Source organism: Cherax quadricarinatus, chromosome 17, assembly GCF_038502225.1.
Source record: "Cherax quadricarinatus isolate ZL_2023a chromosome 17, ASM3850222v1, whole genome shotgun sequence".
Lineage (NCBI taxonomy): Eukaryota > Metazoa > Arthropoda > Malacostraca > Decapoda > Parastacidae > Cherax > Cherax quadricarinatus.
The window spans coordinates 42904683-42931722 of record NC_091308.1 but is presented as its reverse complement, the minus strand read 5'-3'; the positions used below and the strand labels follow the sequence as shown (position 1 = coordinate 42931722).

At 40.3% G+C, this 27040-nt stretch overlaps 1 long non-coding RNA gene across 1 annotated transcript in view; it reads right to left on the bottom strand.

Annotated features, from left to right (window-relative positions):
* The window catches only part of LOC138852840 (uncharacterized), a 50164-nt gene that overhangs the window by 22496 nt on the left and 628 nt on the right, over nucleotides 1-27040 (bottom strand). The gene's annotated exons all lie outside the window — the stretch shown is intronic.

Genomic DNA, 27040 nt, shown 5'->3' with positions numbered 1-27040 from the left:
TCATTGAACCAACAGATAACTGATCCAACTAAAAATGAAAATACTCTGAATTTAATATTCACAAACAACGAGGAACTAATCAGACAACAATTACAAAAACAACATACTTTGACCACATAATACAGGTACAAATGAGTATTAACTCAGGGTTACTGAACTGCAGCACTAATGTAAGAGAACGGATGTTCAGTAAGTTTAATTTCAACAACCATAGAATTGACTAGGAAAAAATTAACCATGAACTATCAGAGATATCCTGGGAATCAGACATGAGCACCCTAAATCCCCACCAGTGCCTGGAGAAGCTGAATATAGAAGCATACAAGGTCTGTTAAACACGTACCGATGAGGAAGCCCAGAAGATCAGATATAGAGGGCGTAGGAGATGGTGCAGAAGAAAACGGGTTACTGAATAGCATAAAAATACAAATTTGTCGCAACAGAGGAAAGACAGCCTTAGCCAAGAGATCATTGAATTGGAGCAAAAACTTAGGATGTCATACCTAACAAAAGAAGTACAAAGGGGACAAAAGGCCATACAGGATATTGCAAGGAACCCATACATTTTTATTCCTTTATAAAATCCAAGCTGAGAACTACTTGTATAATGGGACCATTATTGAGAGGAGATAAGAAATGAGTGAAATTCTAAAAGAACAGTACGAGTCTGTATTCAGCAACTCACTAAATGACAGCAAGACAGAATATAGAAATATTTTTTACTCCAGCAGAAGGCCGCGCAGACCAACTAACGACATTAGTACAAATCCCATAGATTTCGAGAAAGAAATGGATAACATGCCCACTCACTCAGCACCTGGGCCAGATTCATGAAATGCTCTATAAAGAAGTGTAAAGTACCACTAACACGAGCCCTCAGGTGAAATACCGGAGACCTTAAAGAGTGAAGACACAGTTCTTTGTATAAGGGAGGTAGTAGAGCACAAGCCAAAAATTTTAGATCAGTAGCCCTAACTTCCCACATCATATAAATCTTCGAAATATATTTAATGGACTAGCATAATCTGCATAACTCAAACAAGCATGGTTTTAGAACAGGACGATTATGCCTGTCACAGCTGCTGATCCACTTTAACAGAATTACTCAGGCGCTGGAAGGCGACCAAAACGCAGATGTGATATTCACAGATTTTGCAAAGGCTTTTGACAAATGTGATGATGGAGTGACAGCACAAAATGAGGGTCATAGGCATTATAGGGAAGGTAGGTAAATGGATTTCCGGGTTCCTAACACACAACACAAAACGTAGTAGTAAACAGAGCAAAATCTAGCATCAGCGAGGTAAAAAGCCCAATGTTGACGGCCCCGTTCAAGGCAGGAGAAATGTTAGAGCTTGAAGAAATACAGAGATTGTTTATGGCCGACAAGCCAGTAAACCATTTAAATTACTGGGAACGCCTTTAAGCCTTGAATACGTACTCACTGGAGCGGAGGAGACAGAGAAATACATGATAATATACACATGGAAAGTACTCGAGGGCCGGGTCCCGAATCTGGACACTGCCATAACATACAGGAGTGAGAGATATGGGAGGAAGTGCAAAATAAACCCAGTAAGGAGTAGGCGTGCGGTGGACACAAGGGAACATTGTCAACATTAGTGGCCCAGACAATTCAATATCTTAACAGAATATATCAGAAACACAGCTGGAACAGATTACCTGGTGTTTACCTGGAGAGGGTTTCGGGGGTCAACGCCCCTGTGGCCCGATCTGAGACCAGGCCTCAGGTTGGATCAGGGTCTGATCAACCAGGCTGTTGCTGCTGGCCGCACGCAAGCTGACGTACAAGTCACAGCCCGGTTGGTCAGATACTGACTTTAGATACCTGTCCAGTGCCTTCTTGAAGACAGCCAGGGGTCTATTGGTAATCCCCCTTATGTATGCTGGGAGGCAATTGAACAGTCTTGGGCCCCGGATGTGAACGAGATTATTTGGCGTTTCTGGTAGCGGAGAGTAAATGATACGCCTTCGGAGGCTTCTTACTTTATTTGCAAAGTAGTGGTGGGTACACAGGCTTGTGTGTTTGTGTCCATGGCCCGGGAGGGCTATGCTCACGAGGGAGAGAGGAGTAGGGCTGTTGACAGAGTCTAGGCCGCTGAGAGAGAGTGGGACCAGCGTCCCACTGACCTGGGCAGGCCTAGGGAGGGCAGCACCTGAGTGCCGCAAAATATGAACTAAGCTGGCAGACAGCATAGGCTGTGTGTACGGACAGTACAGGCTGTCTACACGGACACTTATTGTGTTGTCTCTCAGTGTACTCGAGGCACGTTGCTTTTCATCGGGGGAATGTTGCATCTCCTGCCGAGTCTTTTGCTTTCATATAGAGTGATTTTCGTGTGCAGGTTTGGTACCAATCCCTCCAGGACCTTCCAAGTGTATATTATCATGTATCTCTCTCTCCTGCGTTCGAGGGAATACAGATCAAGGACCTTCAACCGTTCCCAGTAGTTTAGGTGCCTTATCGCACTTGCGTGCCGTCAAAGCTCTTTGTACACTCTCCAGGTCTGCAATGTCGCCAGCGTTGAAGGGGGCCATTAGTGTACAGCAGTTTCCAGTCTAGAGAGCACAAGCGATTTGAAGAGAATCATCATGGGCTTGGCATCCCTAGTTTTGAAGGTTCTCATTATCCATCCTATCATTTTCCTAACAGATGAAGTAGATACATTTTTGTGGTCTTTGAAGGCGAGATTCTCTGGCATTATCACTCCCAGGTCCTTCACATTACTTTTCCTCTCTATTGTATGGTTAGAATTTCTGGTATACCCTTATACATTCTAATTTCTTCAAGTTTTCCATATCTGGGTAGTTGAAATTTCTCTTCGTTGAACTTTACACTGTTTTGAGTGGCCCATTTGAAGATTTGGTTAATGTCTGCTTGGTCTCGCAGTGTCTTCGATGGAGGTCACTGCCATGGTGATCTGGGTGTCATACGCGAAGGAAGACACGGAGCTATGGCTTTCATGTGTCTATGTCAGAAATGAGGATGAGGAATAGAATGGGAGCGAGTACTGTGCCTTGTGGAACAGAGCTTTTTACCGTGGCTGCCTGGGACTTTACTCTATTTACTATTACTCTGTGTTCTATTTTTCAGGAAGTTGTAGATCCATCTACCAACTTTTACTTTTATTCCTTTATCCCGCATTTTGTGTGCTATTACACCATGATCACACTTGTCGAAAGCATTTGCAAAGTCTGTGTATAGTACATCTGTATTTTGTTTATCCTCTACCTCATCCATGACCTTGTCATAGTGGTCCAGAAGCTGGGACAGGCAGGAGCGACCTGCTCTAAACCCGTGTTGCCATGGGTTATGTAATTGATGGGTATCTAGGTGGTTGGCTATGTTGCTTTTTAGAACCCTATCAAAGATTTTAATGATATGGGATGTTAGTGCTATCGGTCTGTAGTTATTTGCAATTGCTTTACTGCCACCTTTGTGGAGTGGGGCTATATCTGTTGTTTTTAGTGTGTATGGCATGACCCCTGTGTCCATGCTCCCTCTCCATAAAATGCTGAAGACACGCAATAGGGACTTCTTGCAGTTCTTGATGAACACGGAGTTCCACGAGTCTGGACCTGGTGCAGAGTGCACGAGCATATTATTAATTGCCTTTTCAAAATCTTGTGGAGTTATAATAATATCCGAGAGTTTTGGGATGGCCAAGTTTTGGGTTTCGTTCATGAAGAATTCATTCGGATTGTCGACCCTTAGAGTGGGCAGTGGATCGCTGAACACTGAGTCATACTGGGACTTTAGTATCTCACTCATTTCTTGGCTGTCATCTGTGTATGTCCCATCCTGCCTAAGCAGGGGCCCAATACTGGATGTTTTTCTCTTAGATTTGGCATAAGAGAAGAAGTATTTTTTTTTCAACTTCCTTTATGGCTTTTAGTTCTTCCTGTGATTTTTGTCTCCTATAAGATTCCTTCAGCTTAAGTTCGATATTTGCAATTTCATTGACTAGTGCTTCCCTTCGTATTTCAGATATATTGATCCCACTCAGCAGATCTGTGACTCGTCGCCTTCGTCTGTATAGGGAACATCTCTCTTTCCAGTTTACTCTTCTTTCTTTTTCTTAATGGAATGCGTCTTGAGCAGATCTCAAGAACCACAGAATTAATTTTTTCAAGGCAGATTTTCAAGTCCGATTGTTTAGGATATCTTCCCAGCTTGTTTCATATAGGACATGGTTTACTTGATCCCATTGTATGTTTTTGTTGTTGAAATTGAATTTCGTGAAGAGACCTTCATGACTGCTCACATTATGGTGGTACGGAGCCCTGTGCATACATGTCTGTACCTCTCTTATGTTGTGATCTGAGGGAATTGTTTTTGATACAGTTACATTACGTATCGGATCATTGTTAGTGAAGATAAGGTCCAGCGTATTTTCTAGTCTTGTAGTCTCTATTTGCTGGTTTAAGGTGAATTTGTCGCAGAGATTTAATAGTTCGTGTGTGTATGAATTTTCACCTGAGCTGCTTCCCGGGGTAATCTCTGCTAAAACATTGCTTGCTATATTCCTCCATTTTAGGTGTCTCAGGTTGAAATCTCCTAGTAGTAAGATGTTTGGGGCAGGAGCTGGGTGATTTTCCAGACAGTGGTCAATTTTCTCAAGCTGCTCCTGGAATTGCTGGGAAGTTGCATCTGGAGGCTTGTATACTGCCACTATGACAAGGTTTTGGTTTTCGATCTTTACCGCCAAAACTTCAACTACATCATTTGAGGTGTTTAGTAGTCCTGTGCAAATGAGCGACTCTGACATACAGGCCAACTCCCCTTCCCCCCTTTGTTGCTTGTTTAGCCTGTTGCATCGGAATAGGTTATAACCTGGGATCCATATTTCGTTGTCATCATGATCCTTTATGTACTCACCTAGTTGAGGTTGCAGGGGTCGAGTCCAAGCTCCTGGCCCCGCCCCTTCACTGGTCGCTACTAGGTCACTCTCCCTGAACCGTGAGCTTTACGTATGTGGGTCTCTGTGAATGCTGCAAACATTGCACTTAACTCTGAGAAATCTCCAAGAGGAAACTGGACAAGTATCTTCACCAGGTGCCGGATCCACCGGGCTGTGATGGATATGTGGGGCAGAGGGCCTCCAGCAGCATCAGCGTGGGTGACAAGACTAGCACCAGACGAGCCTGGCCCATGGGCAGGCTCCGATAGTAGTAAGACTCTTGAAACTCAAAGGTATACCAAAGATAAAGGTGGGTAAATGAAAGGGGTAACGCAGCTGTCACTGTTAGGATCAAGACAGAAATGCTAAAAGCGGATGGAGATGTACTTTTGGAGTGATTGGTACTTCTGTTCAATAAATTTCTGAGATAGAAAGGTACCTAGAAATTGTTAAAGAACATGCAAAGGTCCTTTGCATTAAGGAAAGGGGACAAAAGAGAGTAAGAATTATAGAGGAATAAGCCTGTTGAGTATACGTGGTTAGATAGTTAGATTAATTACTAAAGAATTTGGGGTAAGACTGATAACAGGATCACAAATGAACAAGGAGGCTTTAAGATGGGTAGAGTATGTTTAGACCAAGTGTTTTCAGTGAATTGTACAAGTAAACATTATTTTAATAAAGGTAAAGACGTTCTCGTTGCATTTATACATTTAGGAAAGGCATGTGATAAGGTTGATAGGAAAGCAATGTGGTAGAAGTTGCTGCAAGTGTTTGGAATAGGTGGTAGTTTACTATAAGTAGTTACTTAACATTTATAAATGGGTTATAAAAGAAGTGACTGCTAATACGTTGAGGAGACGTGCGGGATTAAATGTATATAAATCACTTACAAAGTGGGAGTTCTTACAGTTGCTTTGTAACGATGACTGTGTTCATAGGAGATTCTGAAGAGAAGTTGCAAAGGTTAGTGAATGAATCTGGGAGGGAATGTAAAAAGGAAATTTAAAATGAGCAAAGGAAAGAGCAGGGTGATGAATTTAACAAACGACCCGCACATAGGAGAGAGGAGGAGCTTTCGGAAGGTCGTCGTAAGCTCCTGCTCTCTTCTATGTGCGGGTTATTCGTGTATTGTTCCAGTCACGATATTTTACTCTTGAAAAAATTAGGTAACTGAAGACTGGATATCAGATTGGAAGAAGGAAGTATGGAGGAAATGAATGATGTCTAGAGACTTGATGAAGGGTTGTTGACGTAGTTCAGACTTCTAGAGAATGGAGAAAAATAGGATGACTTCGAGGGTGAATAAATGTGTGTCGAGTTCAGGCGTGGTAGGGATCACCCTAGGAAAGCTGGGAGAAAGAAGGTGAAGGGGGTTTTGTATTCGAAGGTTTTGGACATCCAGCAGGCATGTGTGAGCGACTTAGCAGTGGAGGAAAGTGATTTTTATGAACTGACTTGCTGTTGGAGAGAGAGAGCAAGGAAACACTTTTAAAGGGATTCATAGAAATTTTGAAAACCGTTGAGAATTACAGGCGAGATGTAAGTTTTCCGGTCATATTTAATGTCGCTTGTATGGAGAAATTTACCCGTTCAAAGTATACGAAACCGACCAGTCTCACTTCCTTCTCTTGGATTATTTAGTGAAATACTATTACTTTTTCTGTCTGCTGACGATTTCTTTAATATCAAGGATTTTTTTACACAAGTCAGTTTTTCAGGCTAAGCTTTGTTATTTTAGCCCTGTCTAATGTATACTACAACCCCCAGGATGCGATCCACAACAGTCGACTAACACCCAGGTACCTACTTACTGCTAGGTGAGCAGGAACAACAGGTGTAAGAAAACATGGCAATCGTTTCTTCCCATGCCGGGGATCAAACTACGGACACTCAGCGAGTGCGTTGCCAACCAAGCCACGGGACACCTGATTTCTCTGGAGAGAAGCAAGTACATCACTTGAAACAAAACTCTCATCAGAAAAATGTACGCAAAATTTATGAGGCAAAGACACTTTAAATTAATGTAGTCTTTATTGTAATTTTGTCTTTCTGTTCTTTAATTTTAGTTTTTATAGTCCAAGATGGAGAACTAAATTAACTTCATCTCGTTGTTTTGAGGAGAAGTATCACTATTTTTCTGTGTATAGGAAGGTCAGTACAGCAACCGAGTCGGTTTAAACTATTTCAAAGTTTTTTTCCGCATTTCTGAATTTATGTAGAGATGCAGACCAACATCTTGTGTAGAGTTAATGTAAAAAAAAAAATGTTGGATGTTAACTCTGGTTATATTAAGCATCTATAAATTATTTTTTTCAGTCTTTCTGTTAAAGCATCACAATAAACAATTTACCAAGAAAGGAGATGTAGTAAAGTCTCGAGATTCTGCTCAGACAATATTGCATGCAAGATCGTGTTATGTCTCTGGAGGACAAAAGAGTACATTGCGAAAGCAACAGCTCCAGCAGTTAGAGATGTATGGTCTCTGGAGACGTGTGTGTCTGGCATCACATGCATTTTACGTAAACAACCGTTGACAATCTTCCTAAAACTCTGACGCATTGTTACTGGTGTGGTGATTCCAAGCAGGAAGATTTCAGACAACGCCAAGAGAAAGATTAAATTAACACTACAAGTTACAGAAGCAAATCTCTGTTTACATTTAATATATCAGATCTTTTGACGAGAATCCATCTGAAAATTCTTTAATGAAAACAGGAAAACATTGAGGAAAAGTAGGTAAATAGTAACACGAGAACTGCTCGGCTGGTGCTAAACATTTGCTGGTTTTGGTGGCCTTAAATTCCACAATGTTCAGTGTATTTAAGTTAGGAATCACTCCAGGAGGCATTGGGGAACATATATATAACTTGCTCCTTCACACAATCACTGGCTGTAATGCAACTGCACAGAGATTAAGGAAGAGTTAAAAAGCCTTTTGAGTTTAATGGGAACGAGTACCTTTACTGCCGTAGCCATGGTCTCAGCCTCTGCAACTCACGATATTACTCAAGCTGAGTTATATCTATGTGAGGTGATAAACCAGTCCGGGTTATTAAGAGAAAAAAGTGGTTAAGAGAAGCTGTATCTTCGACCTCGACTGGGTATAAAAAATATGCAAAAAAGTTCCCCTTTCATCAGACAAGTAGGGCAATGACTCGGCAACGAGAGAGATCCAGGGTGATAACTCACTGAAAAACACACACTGCTGCAAATATCAACGTCAGTGCACTAAATTCCTGAAAAAAGTAAAGATTTTACTAATATAAGGCATCCATGAATGTGGATGTCGACGAGCTGTGGTTCCTGGTTCATCAGTATGAGGGAATGTGCGACTTCTATGTACGAGACATTGATGAAAACCCTTTATCAAAGTAATCCTTACAACTATCTTTTACAGGAGGTTTTACATATAGCCCCACTGAGACCACTGAATATATTGCCTCGTTTATGTTGTTTCTTTTTTTTATTATTTTATTATTATCACACTGGCCGATTCCCACCAAGGCAGGGTGGCCCGAAAAAGAAAAACTTTCACCATCATTCACTCCATCACTGTCTTGCCAGAAGGGTGCTTTACACTACAGTTTTTAAACTGCAACATTAACACCCCTCCTTCAGAAATTATGAAATAAAGGCAGTGGAGTGCATTTCTGGTCAAAAAAATTATTGTAATTTTATTTTGGTATAACTGTCATGCTTATTTTTTTTATACTGCTAACTAGTATTATTATAATCAAAAAGAAGCGCTAAGCCACAAGGGCTATGCAGCTTATACTGTTAAGAAATCTGCATAAACTAGACCTAATATACATTTTAAGATTTATGTATTTTTTTACATATTAAGAATTTTTAGCACTTTTTATTGACCTTTCAGGGACATCAACACCTGCCTTGATGCCAGCGAAAAGGCTCTTGATCTAAAAAAAAAAATAAAAAGGGAGGTGCCCTTGTCTTGGATCTAATCCGATTTTTTCCCTTTCCCCAAGGCACAATAACTCCTACGGGTTTAGCTATCCTCAATAAAAAATTAATAATTCAGGGAGCTGCGGAATAACGCTACTCTTTATAAGAAAATATAGCACCGAGAGAAATAAAATGGAAAAATAACGAGGTAATATATTTCTATAATGCACTCGTGGGATATTTTGAGACTTTCAGGACATTGTTGTTCCTGGGGTAAATTGCCCGTCGTTTACTTGAACCAAAAACTACGGACAAAATTTGTAAGGAAATATACAGAATGTGCTCTCGCATTGTCTTGTTAAAACAACTTATTCATTCTTCACCAAGAAATGAATAATTTTAATGCAATTTTAATTACGTTATATTGATTATAGATGCATATTTTTATTCATTATCTGTCTTTAATATTGCATCATAAAAATTAATAAAATGAGAGCACAAATTTCTTAGTCATGTTGTTTATATTATTATTATTATTATTATAATCAAAAAGAAGCGCTAAGCCACAAGGGGTGTTGTTTATATATATATATTACGTTTTAATCTTGCGATAAACTAGCTTATTATGGACTTTCAAAATGCTACGTATTTTTGTATATTCGCTTTAAAATAAAATTATGATTATAACTTTGTTTTTCTACTGAGTTTTACGAAATAATATTACGGATTCTCGGAATGAGGATACATAATATAGCAATTTATTGATACATATTTGTTGTTGATTCTTCTGGTGTTCGTCTCGGCGCAATACAACGACGTCTGTGCCGATCAGATTTATCTCTGGTGTTCGTCTCGGCGTAATACAACGACGTCTATGCCGATCAGATTCATTTCTGGTGTTCGTCTCGGCGTAATACAACGACCTCTATGCCGATCAGATTTATCTCTGGTGTTCGTCTCGGCGCAATACAACGACGTCTATGCCAATCAGATTTATCTCTGGTGTTCGTCTCGGCGCAATACAACGACGTCTATGCCGATCAGATTCATTTCTGGTGTTCGTCTCGGCGTAATACAACGACGTCTATGCCGATCAGATTCATCTCCTATTTTTCTAAGGTCTTTCAAATGTTTACTAATTTCCTAAATCCTGAAATAGCGGTCAATACCCCGCCCTTTATAAACTTTTAACTGTCTCCAGTCTGTGAAAGCCAAATAGAAAAGTCAAATTTTATGTTCCATTTTTTTTTTCATAAAATATTTTAGTCGAATATTTGTAAAAACAGCATTAAAAACGTGTCAGACTTTTGATGTATTGACCACATGTAATCGGCATTTTCTGTTTAAATTCTCAGTTATTTGTTTAATGTCGGGAAACTTGTATAAAATATAATTCAAAATTTGTTTTCTTTAGAATTGTTCAGGTTTTTAGATTCTTATAAGATATTTGGTAACGAAGAACAATTAAAATCTTAACAAAATAACATTACAGTCTGGCTGTCGTTCACACGGTGAATTGATTGTGGCCAGCAGTAACAGCCTGGTTGATCAGGCTCTGATCCACTGTGAGACCTGGTCAAGGACAGAAATGCAGGGGGCGGTGACCCCTGGAATTCCCTCCGGGTAGACTTCAGGTAAATACTACGTAATTTTCTACACATCAGTAAATCCGTTGCCGAGACAATAATTGCAGTCCCTTTACCTCTTAAAATTCAGAAAGTTAATGTTAAGTCTGAGTGTATTTTGCACATCTTCAGCTCTTACAGACTAATATTATAAACAATTATTGTTTAACTTTCAGTGGCAGAATGTATGTTCATACGCTTCAATATTATGTGCAATATTAAATAATAAATATCCTAATAATGCCTTTTCTGATTAGTGTCAGAGCAGAGTGTTGTTTGGAGGAATTAAGTTGCAGCTCCTCCGAAAATGTTGGTTTCGGTTTCAGGCACGCTACTGTCCTTATCAGTATAGCTTCAGGGGCAGCAACAATTACAGTAAACGCCTACTTGTGTTAGAGAGGGCTTAACAGTAGCTCATGAGCCTCTTGGGAGAGTTAACTTGCAGCTCCCGGGCCTCTTGAGGACTTAAAGATGTTGTGCCTCGGCATCATGAAGATGGTGAATTACAATTCCTGGATCTCTTAATAGCGTTTAGTTACAGTTTCCAGGTCTTTTAAGGGTGTGTGCACTATAGCTAATGGGTCCACTTAAGGTGTTTAGCTATAATTATTTCTCCTCTTGAAGTGTTATAGCTCCTCAACCTATTGCTAGATGCCCGTGGCTTGGTTGGTAACGAACTCACCACACGTACTGAATATCCATGGCTCAATCCCCGGCGTGTTTCCTCACACCTGCTTTCCCTGTTCACCTATCAGTAAGTAGGTACCTGGGTTTTAGTTGACTGTGGGTCGCATCCTTGCGACAAGATTAAAGGACTCCGGTGGAGACAAGACAGATGGTTCCCGAAGCCGCACTGGCAGTTATTGGATTATTCTGGGTGACTCACCCTCCATGTTAAAAATCCGATCAAATTTTACAAAAAATACATCTTGTGGCCCTATTGATTGTGTTGAGATTCACCCCAAATCCCCGAACTTTTGACAGTTTTGAGATGCGCCTCCTTGGTCATTTGGGAGTATTAACTGTAAAACTAATGAATATCAAAGAATTACTATGAGAGAATGTTTGTGAAAGTCAGAAAGAAGCAGACTGTACGACACAGTCAGTGACTTCTCCACTGGGAGAGCTTCCAGGTGGTGTGTCATCATACCCATTACCTCACTCTTCTTTCGGTCATCCAACCAACTGCTCGGTACCAACCACCGCCTCAGCCACTCTCACGACTAAAAACCACCCATCACGAATCACGACCACCGCCACCCATCACGACCACCGCCACCCACCGTCCCCTGGAGTCCCCAAACACTAGGAATAATGGGCTTTGGACTCCTGACGAAGGGTCACGTAAGCGCTGATGAAGGGAAGCGTGGGGAATTTAGAAAGTAATAACAATAAGAATAATAATTAATAATAATAATAAATCTTCATATTTACAATGGATGAGAATAGGTGGGGGATGAACCTGAACTCATGGTTTAATATGGGAGAGGCTCTAGCTCTTGGTCATTGAGTCATGGAGCCTCTGGGATAAATACTTCAATGACCATATCTTCTCATTAAAGAAGGAGATAGCAAAATGGTTGATAGAAAGAAGAAAATAAATGTATATGAAAAAGACAGTGACAGAAAGAGGAAAAGATAAAGAAAGAAAAAAAAGGAGGCAGAAAAGCCTCATAAGTTTCTTTCACAAAAAGAGAAGCCGAGAGACAAGGGAGAAGAGAAGAAGGAACAGATAATGAGAGAGAATAAAAGGAATAATATACAATAATTTAATACTCGTGCCTCACGAATTTTTCTCTTATTTTTTTTAGAAAGTAAACCAAGAGATGGACTTATAAATATCTCACTCAAAAAGAGATTTCAAATTGGGAGATAAAGAAAGGAATAGGAGAATGATAATACTAGAAGAAGGCAAGGGAAAAGGAGAGAGAGAGAGAGAGAGAGAGAGAGAGAGAGAGAGAGAGAGAGAGAGAGAATGAAGAGCATTTTAGTTATTTTGTTTAGCAGCCTAGGAAATGTATTGTGCATTTTGTGATAAAAGCACCAAACTTGGCACACATGTAGACCATTATATTTAACAAGCTCTTTTTTTCGTTTATTGCATGTACATTCGCCACTATTCTTACCATGCTCCCCTAGTCAAGATATGTGACCTTGTTTCTCGCTCCTTGACCTCGCATCTGTGACCCGCTATTCCTCTACTCAAACAATACTACTTTTCACAGCTCGTTCTCTCGCTTTGGCTAACTTTCCCACTTCCTAAGCTCTGTTTACATGCTAGGTATAGTTAAATATGTTTATTATGCACCACATACTCATCCTGTGGGCTGTAGTCAAAAGATTACAGAGGTACATAATTGGTCCAGGGACTGGACTCCAAAGTTAGATAGCTGAGCAGAGGTAATGAACTCAATTTACAAATGTAATGAACTCCAGGTAGGTCTAGTCACAATCATGACAAGCTACAAAGGTATTTACAGATTGCAGAGTTACGTAATGGGTCCATGGACTGGGCCCCCAAAGTTTTGATAGCTGAACTAGGTACAAAGGTAATGAACTCACAAGTTACAAAGGTAATGAATCCTGTAAGAATGGTTACTAACGTTTTTACATGGGTACAATCATGAACAAATTATAGAGTAATGAGTAATTCACACTTCCACACCCGGTCACAACTGTAATGAGTTATTGGTGCAAATATTGAGTCACACACACACACACTCATACACACACATACACTCATACACATACACATACACACACACTCATACATACACACACACACAAACACACACAGTCTTCTTTCCTAAACTCTTTGCTCCTGTGAAATTCCTGTTCTTTGTCTTCCTTATATTTGCAGTCTCCTAACTCTTAACACCCTCCGTTCTTTACTTATCGTCAAATTAATACTAATCGAAGTAATCTAGTTCATACCTCTCCTCCCACTAATGCTTCCGGTTTCTATTTTATTTCCTGCTCCTCTTGTCCTCTCCAGTACTTAGGAGAAACTAGCCGTTCTCCTTCTAACAGCTTTACAACAAACAGCATTGTTAGTGTAATGTTAGAAATTACAGTCATTAACTGGTCCACTGCATATATTCTAGACCTTTCTTGTAACCTTCACAGAGGACCGTCTTCCTGAAATATCCCTTATTCATAACATTAATTACTAACCTATTTCTATACAGATATCAATTAAAGGCCCACGTTATTTACTCCTGGTACCCCAGACTTGCATACTATGACATCTACAACAGCTTCTCCCCATTCAACATTTAGGTTCCTCATCAGTTACTCTCACTTGATTCACAACTTCCAAAACATCCGCCTAACGTCTCCAAAGATCTTTGTCTTTATCTCTTTATCTCTCTCTCTCTCTCTCTCTCTCTCTCTCTCTCTCTCTCTCTCTCTCTCTCTCTCTCTCTAGATTCCTCTCATCTCCAGGTGCATAAAGACTTACATGAACCCAGTTTTTACATCTAACCCTTATTTTATTCCACATATTCCGTGAATTCACACACAAATTCCTCCCTGATCATTTAACAATATCGCTTCTCTTTCCTCATCTCTAACTCTCTCAGATATACTTAACCTAATCCCATTTATATCTGCCCACTGAAAATCTCTTACCCCTTCACTTTGTTTTTCTTAGAGCCAGCACATCCAACTTTATGTTCATGACATTCACAATCATCTCTTTCATTTACACTACATCCACCCACATTAAAATGTTCCAGCTTTATTAAGATCTTTTCACTATTAGTAATTAATACAAGAAATGTTACTAGTCCCTTGTTCTCGGCATTTTAGTCGCCCCTTGCGAGACGCATGGCTTACGGAGGATTCTTCACTCCCCAGTAGAGATAAAAGACAATAAATGTTTAGTGTGACCTAAGTGTAATTAGAAGTAACAAGATGTACCTGTTATCTAGCGTGTTTATGAGACAAAGAAAGGATTCCATTGATCCTGCCATTGTCTAAAACAATTACAAGTTTCCGTTTCATACTAATTTGGCAGGACGATGGTACCTTCGTTGGTGGTTGCCGTCTACCAACCTACTATCTTAAGGTAGGATAATTGCTTAATATTGGAAATTTGGGGGAATTACGTGATAACTGCACCAGTGGAGATATTAGAAGACTGATTATGAACAGTGAGAAGAAACTGAAGAGAGTTTCCCTGTATATATAAATAAATCAAAATATAATATATATATAAATATATATATATATATATATATATATATATATATATATAATATAATATATAAATATATATAAATATATATAAAATATAATATATAAATATATATAAATATATATAAATATATAAATATATATAAATATATAAATATATATATATATATATATATATATATATATATAATATAATATATAAATATATATAAATATATATAAATATATAAATATATATAAATATATAAATATAAATTATATATATATATATATAAATATATATATATAAATATATATAAATATATATATATAAATATATATATATAAATATATATATATAAATATATATATATAAATATATATATATAAATATATATATATATATATATATATAAATATATATATATATATATATATATATAAATATATATATATATATATATATAAATATATATATATAGACAAGCCACAGTGGGGGGGGGGTGGAAATGTTTAGCTTAAGCACTTTCGCAATTCTCAGTGAGTCATCAGGAGCTATGCAATGTTGCAGCTGAAGGAGTGAGGGGAAGTTTTTTCTCAGAATAGTGCAGAGTGGGCCTGTCGCCTCCCCATGGCTCTTGAATCCAGGAGGAGGAGGCGAAAGGCCCACTCTGCGCTATTCTGAGAAAAAACTCCAGGTAAACACTCCTTCAGCTGCAACCTTGCAACATTGCATAGCTTCTGCAAAAGTTGAGTGGCACTATATATATATTCAAGAAAGCTTCAATTGCTTTATAAAAACAGCTATGCAGACTTAAGGAACACGTACATTATCTGTCTGGTTAGAATTTTTTAACGGACATGGAAAAAATTATTTTAGGCGTTATATACCGCCCAACAAACTTGAACAAGGACCAAAGTAGACTACCTTACGAGGAAACTGTTTAGGCATCAAGTCACGATAACGTAGTAATTATTTCAGATTTTAACTTTAATCAGATTGATTGGAATTCCTTCACTGAGAATCTAGAGTCAAACGCATCTAGAGCCATGTGAGAGGTTTTAACCATCCAATTGATTTTCAAAAGGCTGAGAAAGTTGTATCAAGCAAGTCAATGGTCGACAGAAATATAATTGAATCGTGTTGCATAAAAAGCACTTTTGAAAATATGAATATTTCCTTTGGTTACACAAGTCAGATTCACTTATAATAAATAAAATTTGTGAAGAATTTAATAATACATTAAACAAATAATAAATCTTAATTCTTAGGTAGAGTACTAGGGTTGGGCAAATATTTTGTTAGTGGGATGGATTGCGAAGGACCTGCCTAAGTATGGGCCAACAGGCCTGCTGCAGTGTACTTTCTCACTTCTCGGTGCATCATCAGCTGTGCAATGTTGCAAGGGAGCAACCAAAGCAGGGAGAGAGGTCTCAGTGTAGCATAGGTGTCACTGGCCACGGTTACCCTTAGACTGGGTTAGTGGTCGGTGCCAACCCCACCCTACCATCCCTCCACTACCCATATGGGGTAGGAGGGTTTCTGAGATGTCAAGTAGGAAATTATAAGATATAAAAAGCCAGCCCCAAGTTTTTTCTAGTCGTTTAGAACAGGTAATATGGTTTGAGAAAAGTTTCTCGTTAGATACTGTAGACATGGATAGCTATTATTCTGTGTGACCTTTGCAAATAATTAAAAAGAATGCAATGTGCTCTTTGTTTAAATGTCCTGCTCTGGGGTACTCGAATGTTCTACCGATGTACTCAGAAGTATCTCTTCCTACATATTGTCTATTTTCTCAGTGGCTGTTAATATGCCGTACATGGGGCCTTCTATGCCTATCCGATATTTCTTTGATTTAAAGGGTATTAACCTTTCTTACGTTATCTTGTGTGCTTGTCACTGTATGGTACATTAACAGCTACAGGTGTTATAACATTCAAAACTGACGTGGTGAGAAGTTTTGGTACGTAAACACTGGTCGGACATCACCAATCCATCAACCCACCTGCCCTGTCCTGACTATTTATGCTGGGCAATTCTGGTTTCCAGAAGTTTACCCGTTTGACAGATATATGAGAAAGGACACTGAGTACATGGGACCTTGTAAACCCCACCAACTTTGTTGGAGGTTGTGTTTTTAATCAGCCTTTGTTTCACTGTCCCCGTGGTTTTGGAAGCTAGGTTTATATTGATCTTTTTTAATGCCTCACGCAGGCAAGCCAGATTCTCATTGTATGGTAAAACTAGTACATTTTCCCTGGCCATCACTTCTTTAGGTGATGGCGTCAATGACGTTAATTACGTAGACTTGGCAAAATCGTTTTGCATGCAGGAAAAACACGATGATTTGACCCCTGATAATTTTAATATATGCAAAGGTATGGTATATGGGACTTCACTCCAACCAGTGTTGGAGTAAAGTCCCATATGATTCACAAAAGCCAACAAAAGAACTCAGTAATAATCAGACTTTGCATCTCACGAGGTGATAAACCTAAGGTAGCTGTTATGGACAAAACTGAATATTTAGAGAAAATGAACCATATATTGAGTGATAATGAAACGTATGAACCGCTCAATAAAAATCCCACTGACCAAGTCAACAGCCATTTTAACACACACCTTAAAACGTTATTGAAAGGAAATGATGAATTAATTAAATATCTGTCGGCTAGGTCAGCAACTCTACCATATCTACATGGGTTAATCAAGATCCATAAGCCAGGATACCCAGCCCGTCCCATTATTAGTCCAGTAGGCTCAGCAGCATATAATCTATCTAAATGGTTGGTAAGATCTCAGATGCACATATTAAAAATACAGTTTACCTCACTGAGAGGCTCCAGGAATTAAATGCCCTTCACGACTTTTCTTTAGTGAGCTTTGATGTCACAGCTCTGTTCACCAAAGTCCCCGTCCCTGACTTGCTTTCGTACCTCAAAGAGGAACTTGAAAACTTCCCCATGCCCTTCCCCACGAAAGCAATAAATGAATTGATAAACTGTGTTACTGATTGCAAATTCGTGTTTGAAGGGAAATTCTATGCTCAAAAACAAGGCATGACAATGGGAAATCCCCTTAGCCCCTTACTCAGCAATCTATATATGGAATTCTATGAGACCAGACTTCTTAAAGACATTCTCCCAGATAAAGCAAGTTGGTTCAGATATGTAGATAATGTTCTTTGCCTGTGGCCTAATGATCACAACACTGATGAGTTTCTTCCCTGACTCAATGGCTTAGTACTTTCCATTAAGTTCACCACAGAACATGAAATAAATAACACTTTGCCGCTCTTAGATGTTTTAATCCATCGGGTCGATAGGAAATTTAAATTCACAGTTTATAGGAATCCATCAATGTGTCGTCATACATTCACTACTATCCCAACCAGGAAACCAGGATAAAAAAAAGGGTGTGTTCCTCACAATGTTCTTGAAAGCATTGCGCATCTGCAGTCTAGAGTACCTAGAGGACGAAATCAGCAAGATATTCAGTATAGCTACAAAACTAAGATATCCTAAGGATTTTGTCGAGAAGGCACTAATGTCAGCAAAAAACTTTCTACAGAACTTAACCTAAAGTGATGACCAGGAAAAATGTACTAGTTTTATCGTACAATGAGAATCTGGCTTGCCTGCGTGAGGCATTAAAAAAGATAAATATAAACCTGGCTTTCAAAAACACGGGGACAGCGAAACAAAGGCTGATTAAAAACACAACCTCCAACAAAGTCGGTGGGGTTTACAAGGTCCCATGTACTCAGTGTCCTCTCTCATATATCGGTCAAACATGTAAATTTCTGGAAACCAGAATTGCCCAGCATAAATACTTAGTCAGGACAAGGCAGGAGTCGAACGCTATCTTTAACCATGTTAGTGCATGTAATCACCCACCCGGGTGGGATGCTGCCCAGATTATGATACCAAACAGTTCTGTCATGGAAAGAAACTTAATTGAATCTTCCCTCTTGAAACATTAAAGGAATACAGTATACAACTCAAATTATAGGTTATACAAGCTCGATAATTATTTAGTAGAGTCCATTGTACGTAATCATAAACAACAATGCTATAATAAATCACAGGATTGTTCATTATGCCAGGTGGGTTGATGGATTGGTGACGCCCGACCAGTGTCTACGTACCAAAACTTCTCACCATGTCATTTTTGAAGGTTATAACACCTGTAGCTGTTAATGTACCATACAGTGACAAGCACACAAGATAACGTAAGGAAGATTTAAGGGTATTAGTAGAATTTAGATCATAGAAATATCGGATAGGCATAGAAGTCCCCATGTACGGCATATTAACAGCCACTGAGAAAAACAATATGTAGGAAGAGATACTTCTGATTACATCGGTAGAACATTCGAGTACCTCAGAGCAGGACATTTAAACAGACAAAGAGCACATTGTATTCTTTTCAATATTTGAAAAGGTCACACAGAATAATAGCTATCCATGTCTACAGTATCTAACGAGAAACTTATTTTCTCAAACCATATGACCTGATGGGGACATTCAGATTGTGAAGGCTTACTCAGCCCTGTAACAACTTCAGACAGTATTACCAAGGCTGGCTCCTCCTCAGGAAAATTAATGAATAGAAAAAGAATATAAACTGACAAAAACCACTTTATTATTTAGAAAATGTAAAACACTTAAATAAGAAATATTGATCCTACCTTAAAGAAAACGAAAAATGAAAAATTTAAATATCTGAATTCAACGCTTATATATATATATATATATATATATATATATATATATATATATATATATATATATATATATATATATATATTTATTATCACACCGGCCGATTCCCACCAAGGCAGGGTGGCCCGAAAAAGAAAAACTTTCACCATCATTCACTCCATCACTGTCTTGCCAGAAGGGTGCTTTACACTACAGTTTTTAAACTGCAACATTAACACCCCTACTTCAGAGTGCAGGCACTGTACTTACCATCTCCAGGACTCAAGTCCGGCCTGCCGGTTTCCCTGAACCCCTTCATAAATGTTACTTTGCTCACACTCCAACAGCACGTCAATTATTAAAAACCATTTGTCTCCATTTACTCCTATCAAACACGCTCACGCATGCCTGCTGGAAGTCCAAGCCCCTCGCACACAAAACCTCCTTTATCCCCTCCCTCCAACCTTTCCTAGGCCGACCCCTACCCCGCCGTCCTTCCACTACAGACTGATACACTCTTGAAGTCATCCTGTTTCGCTCCATTCTCTCTACATGTCCGAACCACCTCAACCCTTCCTCAGCCCTCTGGACAACAGTTTTGGTAATCCCGCACCTCCTCCTAACTTCCAAACTACGAATTCTCTGCATTATATTCACACCACACATTGCCCTCAGACATGACATCTCCACTGCCTCCAGCCTTCTCCTCGCTGCAACGTTCATCACCCATGCTTCACACCCATATAAAGGTGTTGGTAAAACTATACTCTCATACATTCCCCTCTTTGCCTCCAAGGACAAAGTTCTTTGTCTCCACAGACTCCTAAGTGCACCACTCACCCTTTTTCCCTCATCAATTCTATGATTCACCTCATCTTTCATAGACCCATCCGCTGACACGTCCACTTCCAAATATCTGAATACATTCACCTCCTCCATACTCTCTCCCTCCAATCTGATATTCAGTCTTTCATCACCTAATATTTTTGTTATCCTCATAACCTTACTCTTTCCTGTATTCACTTTTAATTTTCTTCTTTTGCACACCCTACCAAATTCATCCACCAATCTCTGCAACTTCTCTTCAGAATCTCCCAAGAGCACAGTGTCATCAGAAAAGAGCAACTGTGACAACTCCCACTTTATGTGTGATTCTTTATCTTTTAACTCCACGCCTCTTGTCAAGACCCTCGCATTTACTTCTCTTACAACCCCATCTATAAATATATTAAACAACCACGGTGACATCACACATCCTTGTCTAAGGCCTACTTTTACTGGGAAATAATTTCCCTCTTTCCTATGTACTCTAACTTGAGCCTCATTATCCTCGTAAAAACTCTTCACTGCTTTCAGTAACCTACCTCCTACACCATACACCTGCAACATCTGCAACATTGCCCCCCTATCCACCCTGTCATACGCCTTTTCCAAATCCATAAATGCCACAAAGACCTCTTTAGCCTTATCTACTGTTCACTTATGTTTCACTGTAAACACCTGGTCCACACACCCCCTACCTTTCCTAAAGTCTCCTTGTTCATCTGCTATCCTATTCTCCGTCTTACTTTTAATTCTTTCAATATAACTACCATACACTTTACCAGGTATACTCAACAGACTTATCCCCCTATAATTTTTGCACTCTATTTTGTCCCCTTTGCCTTTATACAAAGGAACTATGCATGCTCTCTGCCAATCCCTAGGTACCTTACCCTCCTCCATACATTTATTAAATAATTGCACCAACCACTCCAAAACTATATCCCCACCTGCTTTTAACATTTCTATCTTTATCCCATCAATCCCGGCTGCTTTACCCCCTTTCATTTTACCTACTGCCTCACGAACTTCCCCCACACTCACAACTGGCTCTTCCTCACTCCTACAAGATGTTATTCCTCCTTGCCCTATACACGAAATCACAGCTTCCCTATCTTCATCAACATTTAACAATTCCTCAAAATGTTCCCTCCATCTTCCCAATACCTCTGACTCTCCATTTAATAACTCTCCTATTTTTAACTGACAAATCCATTTGTTCTCTAGGCTTCCTTAACTTGTTAATCTCACTCCAAAACTTTCTTATTTTCAACAAAATTTGTTGATAACATCTCACCCACTCTCTCATTTGCTCTCTTTTTACATTGCTTCACCACTCTCTTAACCTCTCTCTTTCTCCATATACTCTTCCCTTCTTGCATCACTTCTACTTTGTAAAAACTTCTCATATGCTAACTTTTTCTTCCTTACTACTCTCTTTACATCATCATTCCACCAATCGCTCCTCTTCCCTCCCGCACCCACTTTCCTGTAACCACAAACTTCTGCTGAACACTAACCTTGGCAAGCTGCCTTCAAAGAGGAAATATGAGGCTTTCATGTCAACCGGCGATCGAATAAAAGGCCAAGAAACTTGACCGTATCACATTCTGGGATACGCGAGCCGTGTAAATACAATGAAATACCTGGGACAAGAGAACGTCTAGCGAAGGTAATAAAAATTTAAAACCATGAGAAGTGGCCCAGTGGGAAACGCGTTCCTGAAGGCCGCTATCAGGTGATAGTCAGCACCTGCCTAAACTATAGCGAAGTCATCCACAGAGTGAAAACCAAATTTGCGATGGAAGAATGGAAGGTAGGTCATTTATAGCCAAGAGAAAAAGTGTGCTAAGGACAAAACCTTGTGGGACTCCCTCGGCCGGAATAAAGTCTGAGGAAAGCGAGGCGCCAACACGGAAACGAAAATGTCTTTCAGATAAGAAGTTGGGAAAGTTGGTAGATTACCACACAGGCTTAAGGAGTTGGCCTGGGCTAAGATGTTATACCTTCAAGTTGTGTCATGCATTCTCGAGATCAAAAAAGACTGCTAGGAAGGGGTGTTTATTTGCAAAGGCATTTCACACATACGTATCTAAGTGGAGCACGGGGTTCAAAGTAGAGGGGCTATTGCGAAAGCCATACTGGCCATACCAATCGTTCCATCACGTTACAGACTACACTTATCAGAGCAATGGGACGATAATGAGACGCATCAGGCCCCGAAGTGCCTTTTTTGTAAAACGGAAGTACAGTGGCAGATTTCCATTGCTGATGGAGAACCCCTCGCGTCCAAACAAGATTGGAAAGGCACAAAAGGACTGCAAGGGCTGTAGAATGCAGATGCTGTAGTATACGGATATGAATATTATCGAGTCCAGCTGCCGATGACTGGCAAGCGTAAAGCGTGTACTCTAGCTCTAAGAGAGTAAAAGGTATGTTATATGGCTCCATCCCATTAGAAGAGAAATCCAAGGGATAATGCTCCCTGGCAGTCTTAGAAGTGAGGAGGAGAGGTGAAGCCCTTGGAAGACATGGACAAAATAGTTCCCAATTTCCATAGTAACCTCAAGAGGTTCCACATCCCTAACACAAGCAACCCACACAACGGGAGATAGGTCCGGAGCGTACTTGCCACACAACTTCCGTATCTTCTTCCCAACTGTACACAGAGAAAATCGAAGTAACAGTAGAAACGTAGTCTTGCCAACATGTGCGTTTAGCGTCGCATATGATGCGGCGAGCGACTGCCCTTGCTCAATTAAAATCCAAAAGACGATCTGAGGTCCGATTACATCGATAACGGTCCCACGCAGCATATGTCAAACGCACTGCATGGGCACACGCAGGAAACCATCAAGGCGCGCACGTCTGAGAATGCATGCCTTAGGTTTGAGGAATAGAACGTGATGCTGCAGTCAAAAGTAAGGTCGAAAACTAGTCAACCAGCTCATGAATAGAGGACGAAGAAGGGTCCTTACATAAATATTAAACTGCACATGCAGTTTAATTTTGACAAATGCAAAGTTCTAAATATTGGACAGGTAAATAACCATGCCACAAACTAAATAATGTAGATCTTAATACTACTGTTGTGAAAAGGATTTAGGAGTTCTGCTTAGCAGTAATTTAAAACCAAGGCAACAGTGCATTAGTGTTCACAATAAAGCTAACAGAATTCTTGGCTTCATATCTAGAAGTATGAATAATAGAAGTCCTCAGGTTGTTCTTCAACTATATATCCTTGGTTAGGCCTCATTTAGACTATGCTGCTCAGTTCTAGTCACCGTATTACAGAATGGATATAAATGTTCTGGAAAACGTACAGAGGAGGATGACAAAGATGATCCCATGTATCAGAAACGTTCCCTATGAGGATAGACTGAGGGCCCTGAATCTGCACTCTCGAAAGGTGTAGAATTCGAGGGATATGATCGAGGTGTATAAATGGAAAACAGGAATAAATGAAGGGGATGTAAATAGCGTGCTGAAAATTTCCAGCCAAGACAGGACTAGCAGCAATGGTTTCAAGTTTGAAAAAATCAGATTCAGGAAGGATATAAGAAAGCACTGGTTTGGTAATAGAGTTGTGGATGAGTGGAACAAACGTTGTGTAGTTTTAAAAATAGGTTAGATAAATACACGAGTGGGTGTGGGTGGGTGTGAGTTGGACCTGACTAGCTTGTGCTGTTGGGTCTGGTGCCATGCTCCTTCATTGAATGGAGGTGACCAGACCTGGTGGGTCATTGGGCTAATCTGGGGAGGGTGGGGACATGGACCTGCTCCGCATGGGTCAGTAGGCCTGTTGCAGTGTTCCTTATTTCTTATGTTCTTATGTTAAAACAGTAAGATGAGAGTGTAAGTCCCGATTTACTCTTCCAAATTCCCTAATGGGGCTATTAAGCGGTCGGGAATACGTAGTACAAGCAAGAATAGGAAAGTGATCACTGTCGTGCATATCCGGGAGAACAGACCTAGTGTAATCAAGGGAAACTGACGAAGAACAGACAGAAAAATCAATGCAAGAGACTGAGTGCGAGTCACCCATATGGGATCACCCATATTTAAAACATGAAGATGAAGTGAGAAAAAGTTACCAATTGATCACCACGCGAGTCACAGTGGGACGGGACCCTCCCCAAAGATGATGAGCATTAAAATCACTTAACAAGACGAGTGGCGGCAGAGACGAAATCAAGAATGCAACATCCGAGATACAGAATGCACGGGAAGGGGAGAGATATAGAGCAAACTGTATGCCACCTATGCCAATAAATACGGGCTGCAGTATAATGAAGCTGACAACGAAGAAAGACCTGTTGATCCGGTATACCAACGAGCACAAGAAGCACACTCATTAAAAGTTTCATCAGGAAAAGGATTAGAGGAAAGCAACAGCACATAGTCCAAAATGGGACATAACTGATGAACGAACCTTAGGCTCTTGTAACCCGACACATACTGGGGAAAACTGGGAGAGCAACACCTGGAGCCCTCCTCAATTACCCCTGAGGTCATGAATATTCCATTGTAAGTCGTTATTCACAAAGACTGGTATACTAACAAGAGAAGCGATAAAATCTACGGGCTAGTAGGGTCGATGAAATCAGTATGTGGAGGTGACAGTGTGTAAGCAAGAAGGAATCTGAATGCTGTGAAGGAAAAGATTGCTGCAAGGATTGTGAAAAATAAGAAGGGGTATAAGGAGGTGCACATGTGTCCATCGAAAGTGTCGTCTCTGCAGTATAGTTGGAGATAGCATCAGCGGACAAGGAAGATGCCGATACCATGATTTCAGAGACAGGTGAGGTAGAGGAAGTAGAGATCGGCGAGAGTAATGGATGGAACCAAAGAAGTCTGAGAGGGGATGGGAGTATGAACTTGGAGAGATGTGCCAGCAGGGACAGACTAGTCCTGCAATGGAACAGGAGAGGAAGGAGATTGGAGGGGGACTGGGGAAGAACTTTGGGGGGAACAAGAAAGAGAAGAGGGGACTTCACGAGGAGAGTGAACCCCCACCTTCGTCTGAGTTAGAAAAGGGGTGAGAACTAAGCACCGAGGTGGAAAAGGAAAACTTCGAGGAATGTGAAGAGACTTGAGCTTAGGAGACAGGTTCAACTTTGCGGGTAATAGGTGCAAAGAAGGTGCAGGCATGCAAGACCTCGCAGACTGGGAAACTAGCAGGCGAGAGGAGGTAGAGGTAGGAAGAGGTAAGGAGATGGGGATTTCAGAAGGCAAAAACCACAAAATAATTAGAAACTGGAGTGCCCCCGGAAAACGTTGCACCAGAGCAGCTGGTAGGGGGGGGAAGGGACTGTCAAAGTTGGTGATTTCCTAGCTACTCTAGCTAGAATATGGAACACGAGTATGATCCATCTGAAGGAGCCGAGAGACAGTCATAAGGCCTTCGCTCTCCTTAAGACAACGGATTTTTCGTTCATGTAGACCTGACATAGGCGGGAAAAAGAAGGACGAGGTTCATTGCAATTAAGCAAGTGGGGGAAGACTGCAAGACATATCGGCATGATCTGCGGCACTGCAGAATTGGCACTCTGCCGCAGATCTGCAGTATTTAGTGGGGGTTCGAAGCGCCAGCAAGTTCGAAACTGTTGGGGTGTAGGGACCACTTTACAGACCCCTAGGCGATAGCCCACATCAACGAAGGACAGGAGTTCATAGCAGTCAAAGGTTAAGCGAGCGATGTTACTGGGAAAGTGCCTCCGCCTGCGAGTGGGCAGGACATATGTATCCATTTTGAGAATTGGAAGGTCCTGAAGGGCTAATTGCTCCAAAATATCATCAGCTCAAGACAGAAAATCACACTGCACAATGGTACTCAGTAAAATAACTACCACTGCAAGAATTGAGTAGCATGCTTATGAACCGATAGGAACGTTATATTTCGAAGTAAGATAGGAAAGATCATGAGCTTGTACTCCATTCTGAACTGTAACGAGGCACACACCACTTCAAAAAACTTAAAAGGATACATTTCGGCCAACGTGTCGTAAAAGAGCTTTACCAATACTATGGTCTGAAAGATAATCAATTGGAAATGTAGGGAAAAGAATTTGGTCCACTGTGTACTTGTAAACATGGTGTGTAAAGGAAGTGGGTGTCACATAGGTCATTTCTGGGTGGAATGAGTAGACATCGAAGAACGTTGTCAGCAAATGGTCTGGAACTTTTAGGCATAATTCCGCTGGCGGCCCAACATGAGGTAGGTGGGCGATGCAAAAACTGTCCCCCCAGTATTCTGGGGAGCCGAACGCATAGTTAGAGGCAAACTACAACACACCCAAGAAACCCCACAGAGGGATAAACCCCAGCACACTTCCCCCTATCTAGGATCCATAATGCCAGAAGGGAGGACCCCAGAGGCTACAAATGGGACAGGGAAAAGGGGTAATTGGGAGTAGGAGGATTGATACCAAAGGGTCTAATTCCTCAGACCAAGAGCCTCTTCACAACGCCAAGGAAACCCTCTTCAAGAAGTACAAATACGTATTATTATTATTATAATCAAGGGGAAGCACTAAACCCGTAGGATTATACAGCGCCTATGGGGGGATGGAAGGCATTCAGGCTTAATTCAGGGAACTGGAGCACAGATCCAATTCCCTAGATCAAGAGCCCCTCACCAGCGTTAAGGAGCCTTCCTTGACGGGGTACAAATACGTAAAGCTCTCAAAAACATTGATGAGAAGAATAATAGTGTACATAGGAACAGTTATTCGCTGGGTTTCTGTAAATTTTAAATTTAAATCTTTGTTACCCTTATAACTGAAACATTTAGGAACGATTTGTTTCAAAAAGTTCCTTGTATTAGTTACTAATTACAGATTAGAGGATTTACCGTTTTCATACCAAACTTCTGAGTGTAAA